Source organism: Schistocerca cancellata, chromosome 1 (genome assembly GCF_023864275.1).
Source record: "Schistocerca cancellata isolate TAMUIC-IGC-003103 chromosome 1, iqSchCanc2.1, whole genome shotgun sequence".
Lineage (NCBI taxonomy): Eukaryota > Metazoa > Arthropoda > Insecta > Orthoptera > Acrididae > Schistocerca > Schistocerca cancellata.
Window position 1 is genome coordinate 142533730 of NC_064626.1, and position 11432 is coordinate 142545161.

The 11432-nt window shown below is 43.3% G+C and overlaps 1 non-coding gene across 1 annotated transcript; it reads right to left on the reverse strand.

Moving 5' to 3' along the window:
* Window positions 1-11116: 11116 nt before the first annotated feature.
* On the reverse strand, window positions 11117-11191 carry Trnas-cga (transfer RNA serine (anticodon CGA)). Its single transcript has one exon. It is a non-coding gene; the product is annotated as a tRNA-Ser (tRNA).
* Window positions 11192-11432: the final 241 nt, after the last annotated feature.

Sequence of the window (11432 nt, forward strand, 5' to 3'; positions counted from 1 at the left end):
TTTACTACACGAACAGTGAAAGTGTTTTAAGCGATAAACTTTTTCCTTTCATTATTTTTTTGGACAATGTGAACGAGAGAAAGTTGCGAAAAGATAGAAAATATGTCGAAAGTTTCTTTAAAATCTCTAAATGCTTTCACTCTCAAACACTGAATGAGTATAATCTCAGTAAATTGCGTGTAGTGAGGTGCGCTGGTTATGAAATATGTGTCTCACTGTGTTCAGCTTTTAACGTACGTTTGTACAACTTAATGAGTATGTTATGATTGTGGTGTCACCGCCAGACACCACACTTGCTAGGTGGTAGCCTTTAAATAGGCCGCGGTCCGCTAGTATACGTCGGACCCGCGTGTCGTCACTGTCAGTGATTGCAGACCGAGCGCCGCCACACGGCAGGTCTAGAGAGACGTCCTAGCACTCGCCCCAGTTGTACAGCCGACTTTGCTAGAGATGGAACTGACAAATTACGCTCTCATTTGCCGAGACGATAGTTAGCATAGCCTTCAGCTACGTCATTTGCTACGACCTAGCAAGGCGCCATTACCAGTTAATATTGAGATTATGAAGCATGTACAGTCAAGAGAGATGTTCACCAATTGTGGATTAAAGTTAAGTATTCCAGAAGCTATGTACTCTTTTTGGCTACTATAATTCCTTGTCATTTTCCAGACCTCACGCCAGCCTGCGTGAGCTTAAACGCGTGCCTTTCGGCTTCCTCCAAACTCCGTGAATTGGCTCCTGCCAATTCACAACAATGATAGCACTTAAAATTTTTAAATTCCACCAATAGTTATATGAAATATCGAATATCAAGTATTTGTTGCCCCTGGAAGTCCTTAGATAGGTAACATGCAACGAAGTCTGTAACCATTTTTGCCATTTAGTAATATAGGCATCCGTGCATACTATGAAAATTGTATGTATGTATCAAGAGGTATCTATGTCAAAGATTTCCTCCGAAACTACTCAATCGATTTCAACCGAGCTTGGTACGCATATCACCTACTATCTGGAAGGAACTACTGTGGGGGTAACGAGCACCTCGCTCTCAGAGAAATGGGAGTGAGAAAGTATCGAATTTCACAACGCGCAAATAGCGAGACCATATTCATCCAGTTTTTGAGAACGAGAGCAGCTTCTGATTTGCAAACGAACCTTACATATAATTTCAAACGTTTACGAGACTTTTTCTCGCTGGCACTCCTTCTCCCCCCACAAGACGATAAAAGGGAGAAGGTTTATCTCTTGTTACATTCTCACTGTTCAGGCAGTAAAACTTCCACATCAGACACGACGTTTTGATTTATTACTTCATCCCTACCTACTCTACGTCGTTAGCTACTGAAAGCTAGTAACAAGCAAAATGGTCTCTTCGTCTTTTTCTGCAACTACCTCTCAGTGCTGTTATTCATCCTCTCTGTATTTACATAGTTGCTTGTTAATTAGACACATTTATGATACGTGAAATAAATTTTGGAAAAAGAAAACAATTTTTTCTGAGTTATTAAGAAGAAGACAATAGACGATAGGAAAAATTTAGCTAGAAAAAAGGCCCCCTTACTTGGCTAATCCACACTGGAAGGCTTTAGTAAACACTGCGAGCCTGTCTCCCCTGAATCAACGTACTCTACTCTGGTATGGTCACTACTATACATGTGTATGTCTTGAGTTTAGCTCTACGTGCTTCTGTGTCTAAGGTACGGTAGTGTTATTTGTTAGTGCTAATACTTTCTACATTTGTCCGCGCCATAAGCAGGAGAGGAGCCTTGTAACGATAACCTAGAGCTTATTTACTCGAAGGTCACTTCTTATCTATGTTGTGCTTTAATGTTTGTGGAGCTAAGTCTTATTATGCCTCATAAGCATTTTTAGACAATATTATAAATTTTACATGGTTTACAATTTGCATGTTACGTAGTTTACATATTACACAATTACATTTTTGAAGCCAATGATCCCAAAATTAAGGAAGTACATTTTTTACTTCGTACAAACAAGAAAAATACTTTTTTAGACTATAAGGCAAAAAATTATACAAATGGACAAAATGGGTGGATGTGACGTACATGTACAGGCAAACAAATGATTGCCGTGTCGTAATGGTGCTAAGGATGAAAACTAAAGGGTTCTTGCTACGAAAATAAATGCCACCCCAGGCCATCACACCCGGCTGTCGGGCCGTACTTCGGATGACATTCACGTTGATACCCTACCGCTATCTGGGGCATCTGCCGACACGTATTCGCTGGTCATCAGGCTCATTTCGACTCATCACTGAAGACAATTCTAATCCAGCCACTGAGATTCCAGGCCTGTCAGGAAGTGTACCATACCACGGCTTGGGCCGACGTGTGTCAACCTCAACCGTTCCCGGATATTAGGGAAGAAGAAAATCCGACGACCTTTCTCAGATGTTTCCCATTCTTTTTGTCAAGTCTCAACATTCCAAGGTTTAATGTGGCGTTTATTTTGTAATACGACCCCCTGCTACCTCGTGTACACTATCCAGTCTTCCGCTTCTGAGCCAGTATGCTGCTTATTTGTGTCTGATAGTAGTGTCAGTGGGGTATGTTACAAGTACAACGCACAGGGCTCCCGCTGGTGTGGTGCCAAATGCCTCTGACATCCTGAGGCTTCTTTTACCACGCCGCCCAATGGTTGTGTAGATCGTGAGAGACAGTAGTGTGTGCAGACACTTGCTGCCAAGCACATAATAGACTCAAAGAGGGCTATGTGATACGTTCGTAGTGTTGTAGAAGAATTCCATAGTAAGCTGATTTTAGCGTATCGTGTTTATGCGTTAGACTTGTCGTTTTTTGAGTTGTAAGTCTTATGTACTCGTTGAATCCGGAAGTATCTTGTTTCTTTTCTCTGTTAGGTAGAGTTGCGATGGGTTTTCACTGCAGTGCCCGTTTGATCAGCAAATATTGCGCCTTGTTTGCCGCGATAGTGAGCTCGTCAAGGCTGCACCAGTCACTAACTTTTAAAAGAAGTTGCATGGCCTTCATGTACAGTTGCGCTCTTGAGTTTTCATTTATTACTACTATCAAGTCGGCAACATAACCTCATCAAATTCGTCCAGAAGATGCCCCGTTAACTGCTTCGTCTATTGAGCTATTGGATCTAAAGCCACATTGATGTGGACTAAGGCCGAAAGGCTTCCTGAGTGATTGTAGTCGATAACACAGGAGCCTATTCTGTATCTTAGCCAAAGTGTTACAGAGGCAGAGGGGCCTGGATGGGCTTTTACGTCTTAGGGTATGCTGGATCCCGTCCCTTTTTTTATGACTAGTGCGTTCGTAGTTCTCCATGTGGCAGGGTTCTTACCACGCAGTTACATTAACAGTGTGTTAGAAAAATGATGATCTATGCATCTGTTTGCATGTTTCTGGGTGTATGCCATCTGGACTTACAGGTCATTCATTATTTCACGCCAGTGGTGTGTTAGGGTTGGTATCTCTGCACATGCCCGTGTTTAATGTGTAACTGCCTGAAATTTAATTGTTTTATGTCTGTTAGTTATTGTTCAGTGCCGGCCGGGGTGGCCGAGCGGTTCTAGTCGCTTCAGTCTGGAATCGTGTGACCGCTACGGTCGCAGGTTCGAATCCTATCTGGGGCATGGATGCGTATGATGTCCTTAGGTTAGTTAGGTTTAAGTAGTTCTAAGTTTTAGAGGACAACCTCAGGTGTTGAGTCCCATAGTGCTCAGAGCCATTTGAACCCTTTATTGTTCAGTGCTGTGTTGAGTAGAAGGTTGTGTATCGCATCTTGCGAATTTCGCGATGGCAAAGTTAGAGGAACAAAGCGTCTGCGTGCCGTAAGCCTACGGTGCTTAGTGCTTAAGCCGTACTCAGTGTTACGAATGTTTGACACTGTTTAAAAATGGCCGAACGGAAGTTAAATTTGACCCTCATTTTGGACACCCTTCGGCACCTACCGACGACGCTCTTGTCAGGAATGTCAACATGAATACCTGCCACGGGGACAAACTGTTAACCTATGGTACTATCGGGACGTGTTGTGACACCTGCGTGAAAATGTGAGAAGGAAAGAGCCTGAAATGCGACGAGACAATTCATGGTTCTTGCATCGCGATAATGCACCCTCACATTCTTTCCTGTTGACGAGGGGCTATTGTACAAAACATGAAATCACTGTGCTGCCTCACCCTTCGTACTCTCCAGACATGGCCTCTGCGGACTTTTCTCTATTTCCAAGTTGTAAACCCCGATGAAAGGATGGCGATTTGCAAAGATAGACGATCCAGCAAGAAGCGTTTAAGACTGCTTTCGCGATCGGCTACGGTATTGGGAGTGGTGTATCAATTGTGGAGAAGAGTATTTTGAAGGAGACCAAACACAATGCGTAAAAGTAAGCGTAGGAAAACTTTGTGGACAAAGTTCCTTTATTTTTTGAATGGACCTCGTACAAACACACACACACACACACACACACACACACACACACACACACAAGAATTGTACGTGGTTTGCGACGTACCTATCAAATAAACTTGTTGCAACAATGAGGAAAAATTAGTCAGTGAGAGTAGGAGAGAGTCTAGCTTTCGGACTAATAGGAGCGCCGTATTAGGAGCTGAGGGGGCAAGGAGCTGGTGTCACTGTGCAGCAAGTAGGAAGGAAGGCTGAAGGCAGGATGACGGAACCCTCCCGTGTGGAGCAGGTAGCGCCCGTAATCCGCGGCCCGCGATAATAACTCGGTTAGCGGCCGCGGCCGCGGTGCGGCGCTGCGGTCGCTCTCGCGCGCCCCGATTAATATGCATCAGCGCTTCCGCATCAGCGCCGCGGGCTCTGCCGCCGCCGGCGCTGCGCTCTTCACCGACGCCTCTGCTGGTTGGCGCCACGTCGCCTCACGCACCCTCACGTCATGTCACGTCACGCCACTTCAGAAGCAGAGCTGTGCTGCGTGACTGTATTCTTGCCCCTACTACTATCGCGTCACGTCGGCACACCGCTATCTTACCTGTATTTCACTCCTGTAAAAACTATTTATTTGCTGACAATATACACTTGTACATAAGAGCCTGCCGAAGGAGACTGCTCCTACCGTGTTATGAACAACGATCTTTGTTCAGTATTGCGATGAGCACAAAACCTAAATCCTACGACGGCATAGGTCATCACCATATCTCACCAAAAGTTAGCTACGAGACAATTTCCAGAAACATTCACTTTGATACTCCTCAGTGGTGCCTAGTTACCCTTTCAAAAAGCCGTAAAAGACCTGGCCATATTCCTGGATGAGCATCTGAAGTGGGTAGGGCAAGCTGTTGCTCCTTCCTCTGCTACTTTCTTACCCGCATGCAGTCCAAGAAGTGTGTAAATGTTTTCATCTCAAGTTAAACAGATATCAGTACAATCATTAGTTCTCTCAAATCTTCACTACTGTGGTGTAGTTTATTATGGCACAAACAGTAAACAGTCCAGACGACTCGAGCGAGCGATGAACGCTTGCGTGAGACATGTCTGCAACATTTTGTCTTTTAATGAATTAGAACTCCACATTGCCAGTTACGCTGGATGTGACCACGTAAGTGGCATGATTTTAGCACTCTCTGTGCACTTCATCGGTTTATCAGTCACTCGTCTCCTCAAACTCCCCTCACAAATCAGATACCTATCATCATTCCATAACACCGGTACTAGATATGGTAAGACTAGCATCTTGGCTGTTCCCTTGCACAACACATCTTCTTCTCCATTTCAGTCATGCCATATGAAACAAATTACCCTGTAACCTCATCCAAAACCACTCGGCATTCAAGAGGAAATTAAAGCCTTATCTTTTGTCACTGGCGTAGTTATCCTCTCTATGTTTTTCTCATCCCTTTCTATTCCTGTGCTCTTCTTTCCATCTTAGTTGCTAATCTTACCATATTATCTCTCTGTCATCTTCTGACCAGTGAACTACTTCTTCACACTACTCCTGTACTGTCGACGCCTCTTTCAAATAAATGTGACCAGTCATACTGAACAAGAATGTAATGAAGAGATTGTTTAATGTTAATAAGACTGACATTCCTTAAATTTCACGTATTTATTAGCATACGTATTGTCGTTATTATTGTTATTACATATTCTCATTCGCATTGCTACCTTTTGAGTCATCATTCTACTGACTGGTATGATTCGACCCATCACGAATTCCTCTCTTGCGCTAACTTCTTCATCTCAGTGCCCCACTTCCGCTCTACAACCACAGTTATTTACTACTTGTATTGCAGTGTTTGTTTTTTCCTACAGTTTTTACACTCTAAATTTCCGTCTAATACCAAAGTGACTATTAGAAATAAAATAAATTAATCGTAACTGATTACATAAAATTCCTCTCTCATGCGAGAATATACAATCTGCACTATACATGTAGTTTCTCTCTCTCTCTCTCCTCTCTCTCTCTCTCTCTCTCTCTCGAACATTATAAAGTTTTTAATCCAGTAATAAATCTTAACACGCAGTTCAACCTACAGAAATCAGAAGTCGTAGGTGACTTGTATCTTTTCTATAGAAAGTAAAACAGAGAGGAAATTAATTTTTACCTTACAAGGGAAGTACCACAGCTGGGACGCCTTAAAGCGAAAAAAATTATTTTGAAATGGAGAAATGAAGCTGTTGTAACACCCACCTACATCATTTGTCTGTAAAACTGCACATTACTGTACAGTCCATTTTTCTGTAAATAATTACTGTCAGTATTTTGCAACCACGTCTTAATGATCACAAAACGGGAGCTGTTATTCCCTTGTACGAGACACACAGCTAATTTGTTGACGAGGGAACCACACAGATTTTCGAATCACAGATCCCAGTCACGACTGCCGTGTACAGACGTCTGTAAGAGTGTCCGAGTTAGAACTGCATAAATCAAATAGAAATTGTTTTAAAGTACGGAGATGTCTCTTGTATAGCACCCCATTAGCTCGAAACAGTACATGTTAGCGCTCGCTGTATTTACAGATTCATATCTGCCAAAACAATGTTGTCGTACGTTTATCCCTACCCAGTAACATCCCTCCCCCCAACTCCGAATCGAATTCCATGTATAAAACAGCTTAAAAAGTCGTATTACTTAAGAAATGATTTAAATGTTACGTGTTTGACCTTAAACATCAAAACTAATAAGGCTGAAGAAGCAGTACGCTAATTAGATGTTGTTTATAGTTTATTACGTTTAAAGTTTGTTGCGAGGTCGTTATCAAACACTGAGTAAAAATAGTTTGGATACTAAGTGCCCCGTTTCAAGCAGAACCTAGTTTATCACGCATCTCAATGACGTAATATCTCCTGAACAATGTGTCGTACAGTGATATAATTTCGCAGGTCCACTCAGTGTTGTAAGATGTTTTGCGAATAGAGTGAGATGTTGAGGCTTTTTAATTCGTGAATAACGAAAACTTTGTAAGCTATAACTTTTTTAATATGATGTAACTACATTTTCCTGGAGACATATGAGTCTAAATTTTATCTTAGACAAGAATAAAAGTTGAAGCAGTGAATTAAATTTTGAATTTCGACATAACTGTCATCAGGGAGTGTGATTGGAAGAAAGTGTGCCTTGACGGCAGTTTGTGGTGTCAAACATTTTAAATCACTAAAACAATGAAATTTTTAAAACGTTACACAACTAGTTTCGACACACTGAATCGTCGTTTTCAAAAGTAATCAGAAGCCTGGAAAACTGCGTTAATGATTGCAACCAGACTTCTTTCAAATATTACGAAACATACACTAAAACCGGTAAACTGAAGCAACGGCAACAGAAACGAGACACAAGGCGTCATTATAATTATTTTAGCCCCAACTGGGAGTGCATCGTCCTTGGTGTAAGATTTCATTAGCAGAGAACAGTACGATTTCGTGCTGGTGTTATAGTTTTTGGCTTGCTGTACGTTATAAAATTACGACGTGTGAGTCTTTGTTTGCGAAATGATCGTAGCATCACTGCAGAACGTAATGAAAGAGTATATAATATCTTTCATCCCTTTGTAGGTTTTATATACACTGTAATAAGGTGTGAAATGACTGATCAACCAAAAATTGTCATGACATCTTGTGACCCGTTTCTGTCCCCTTTGCTTCAGTTTACTGGTTTTAGTGTATGTTTCGTAATATTTCAAAGATGTTTGGTTGCAATCATTAATGCAGTCTTCTAGGTCTCTGCTTACATTTGAAAATGACGACTCAGTGCATAAAGACTAGTTATGCAACATTTTATAAATTTCACTGTTGTAGTGACTGTGAATTAACGGCCGTTTGCGGTGAATAAACGGTGAATTAAAGTTTGTGCTATGGCCAGGACTTGAGCACTGGTGTCCTGCTCACTAAACAGATGTACTAAACGCTACATCACCGTAGCATTACGGCTATCACACCTGCACTGATTACTCTCGTCCAGTGCCGTCTCAGCACAGACTTCTGGGCCTCGGCAATCTGACGATTTAAGAAGGGGAAGATGGCCCGCAAATGTGATGTGCAGTTTGTATTAGAGAGAGTATTTGACTAGAATTCACAGCACAGCTGTGGCGATCACAGTGCTACAGAGTTGTGGTGGTTAGCAGATCTGCCTCGTAAGCAATAAACCTGAGTCAATATTGTGGCCGAGGCACAAATTTTAGGCTACTGGCCATTAAAATTGCTACACCACGAAGATGACGTGCTACAGACACGAAATTTAACCGACAGGAATAAGATGCTGTGATATGCAAATGATTAACTTTTCAGAGCATTCACACAAGGTTGGCGCCGGTGGCGACACCTACAACGTGCTGACATGAGGAAAGTTTCCAACCGATTTGTCATACACAAACAGCAGTTGACCGGCGTTGCCTGGTGAAACGTTGTTGTGATGCCTCGTGTAAGGAGGGGAAATGCGTAACATCACGTTTCCGACTTTGATAAAGGTCGGATTGTAGCCTATCGCGATTGCGGTTTATCGTATCACGACATTGCAGCTCGAGTTGGTCGAGATCCAGTGACTGTTAGCAGAATATGGAATCGGTGGGTTCAGGAGGGTAATACGGAACGCGGTGCTGGATCCCAACGGCCTCGTATGACTAGCAGTCGAGATGACAGGCATCTTATCCGCATGGCTGTAATGGATCGTGCAGCCACGTCTCGGTCCCTGAGTCAACAGCTGGTGACGTTTGCAAGACAACAACCATCTGCACGAACAGTTCGACGACGTTTGCAGCAGCATGGACTATCAGCTAGGAGACCATGGCTGCGGTTACCCTTGACGCTGCATCACAGACAGGAGCGCCTGCGATGGTGTACTCAACGACGAACTTGGGTGTACGCATGGCAAAACGTCATTTTTTCGGATGAATCCAGGTTCTGTTTATAGCATCATGATGGTCGAATCCGAGTTTGGTGACATCACGGTGAACGCACATTGGAAGCGTGTATTCGTCATCGCCATACTGGCGTATCACCCGCCGTGATGGTATGGGGTGCCATTGGTTACACGTCTCGGTCACCTCTTGTTCGTATTGACTGCACTTTGAACAGTGGACGTTACATTTCAGATGTGTGGCTCTACCCATCATTCGATCACTGCGAAACCCTACATTTAGCTGGATAATGCACGATCGCATATTGCAGGTCCTGTACGGGCCTTTCTGGATACAGAAAATGTTCGACTGCTTCCCTGGCTAGCACATTCTCCAGATTTCTCACCAATTGAAAACGTCTGGTCAATGGTGGCCGAGCAACTGGTTTGTCACAATACTCCAGTCACTACTCTTGATAAACTGTCGTATCAGGATCTATGCACCCAAATGGCGTGAAAATTTAATCACCTGTTAGTTTTAGTATAATATATTTGTCCAATGAATACCCGTTTATCATCTGCATTTCTTCTTGGTGTAGCAATTTTAATGGCCAGTACAATAATTTATTGCTTCAGCTTCTGTCCTTACCGAATACAAACTTTTTCTCCTTTAATTATTATATGGGGAGGAGGGGTATCAACGAGAAAAAGTTTCGAAAAGGTTTGAAATTATTTGTGAAGTTTGTTAAAAGTCGCTGAGTACTGTAATCCCCAAATATTCTTCTCCCGAACAGGCGATGAAGGCACAACGGTACCGACCGGCAGCCGTGTCATCTTCAGCCCATAGGCGTCAGTGGATGCGGATACGGAGGGGCATGTGTTCAGCACACTGCTCTCCCGGCCGTATGTCAGTTTCCGAGACCGGAACCGCTACTTCTCAATCAAGTAGCTCCTCAGTTTGCCTCACAGGGGCCGAGTGCACCCCGCTTGCCTACAGCGCTCGGCAGGCCGGATGGTCACCCATCCAAGTACTAGCCCAGCCCGACAGCGCTTAACGTCGCTGATCTGACGGGAACCGGTGTTACCACTGCGGCAAGGCAGTTGACTCTCAAATACTGGATGAACATAATCTCCATAATGTGCGCCCCCTGAGCTACACTACTTGAAGACATTTAAGTTACATAGTTTCTAGATGTAATAATTCTGTCAAAAAAAATAATGTAAGATTATACCTTTCAATGTGTGGATTACAACAAAACTTTACATTTTTCAATTCGGCCATTAATACTAGAAAATACGGAAAATATAAGTTTTGTTGCCCCAACAAGCTGTTTAGGTAGACATCTTGTAACTGGGAGTTGGTGACGGGGTGACCTTTTTAAATGGCGGTACTAGTTCATCGAGAATGTAGTCACGGTGTCTATGTTGCACGATGGATAACGCGCTTGTCTATCAATCATATTAACGTACGGTCCAGTCTCTTCGATGACAACTTTTTTTCATTTATTAATTCTACATGTTATGTTTCTATAAGCTCATTGGTGTGTTACGTCGTATAACTCTAGAACTTTCGAAATAGGCTAATTGCTCGTGCTATCCGTGTAGGACGTAAAACGGGCGATTTCTCTCACGCCACGGCCACAAATTATGGCTCAAAACACGAAGATTCGTGAGTACCTTCCTTTTATGTATCCATGATAAAGGTAAAATATATTATCAAGACGTAGTAGCGTAAAACCGCGAAATACGACACGAATCCTGGAGGCAATGTGGCTACTCAGCATCCACCAACTACTCTCAGCTCTGAAACTTCCTGGCAGATTAAAACTGTGTGCCCGACCGAGACTCGAACTCGGGACCTTTGCCTTTCGCGGGCAAGTGCTCTACCAACTGAGCTATCGAAGCACGACTCACGCCCGGTCTCACAGCTTTACTTCTGCCAGTATCTCGTCTCCTACCTTCCAAACTTTACAGAAGCTCTCCTGCGAGGGTTGGAAGGTAGGAGACGAGATACTGGCAGAAGTAAAGCTGTGAGACCGGGCGTGAGTCGTGCTTCGGTAGCTCAGTTGGTAGAGCACTTGCCGGCGAAAGGCAAAGATCCCGAGTTCGAGTCTCGGTCGGGCACACAGTTTTAATCTGCCAGGAAG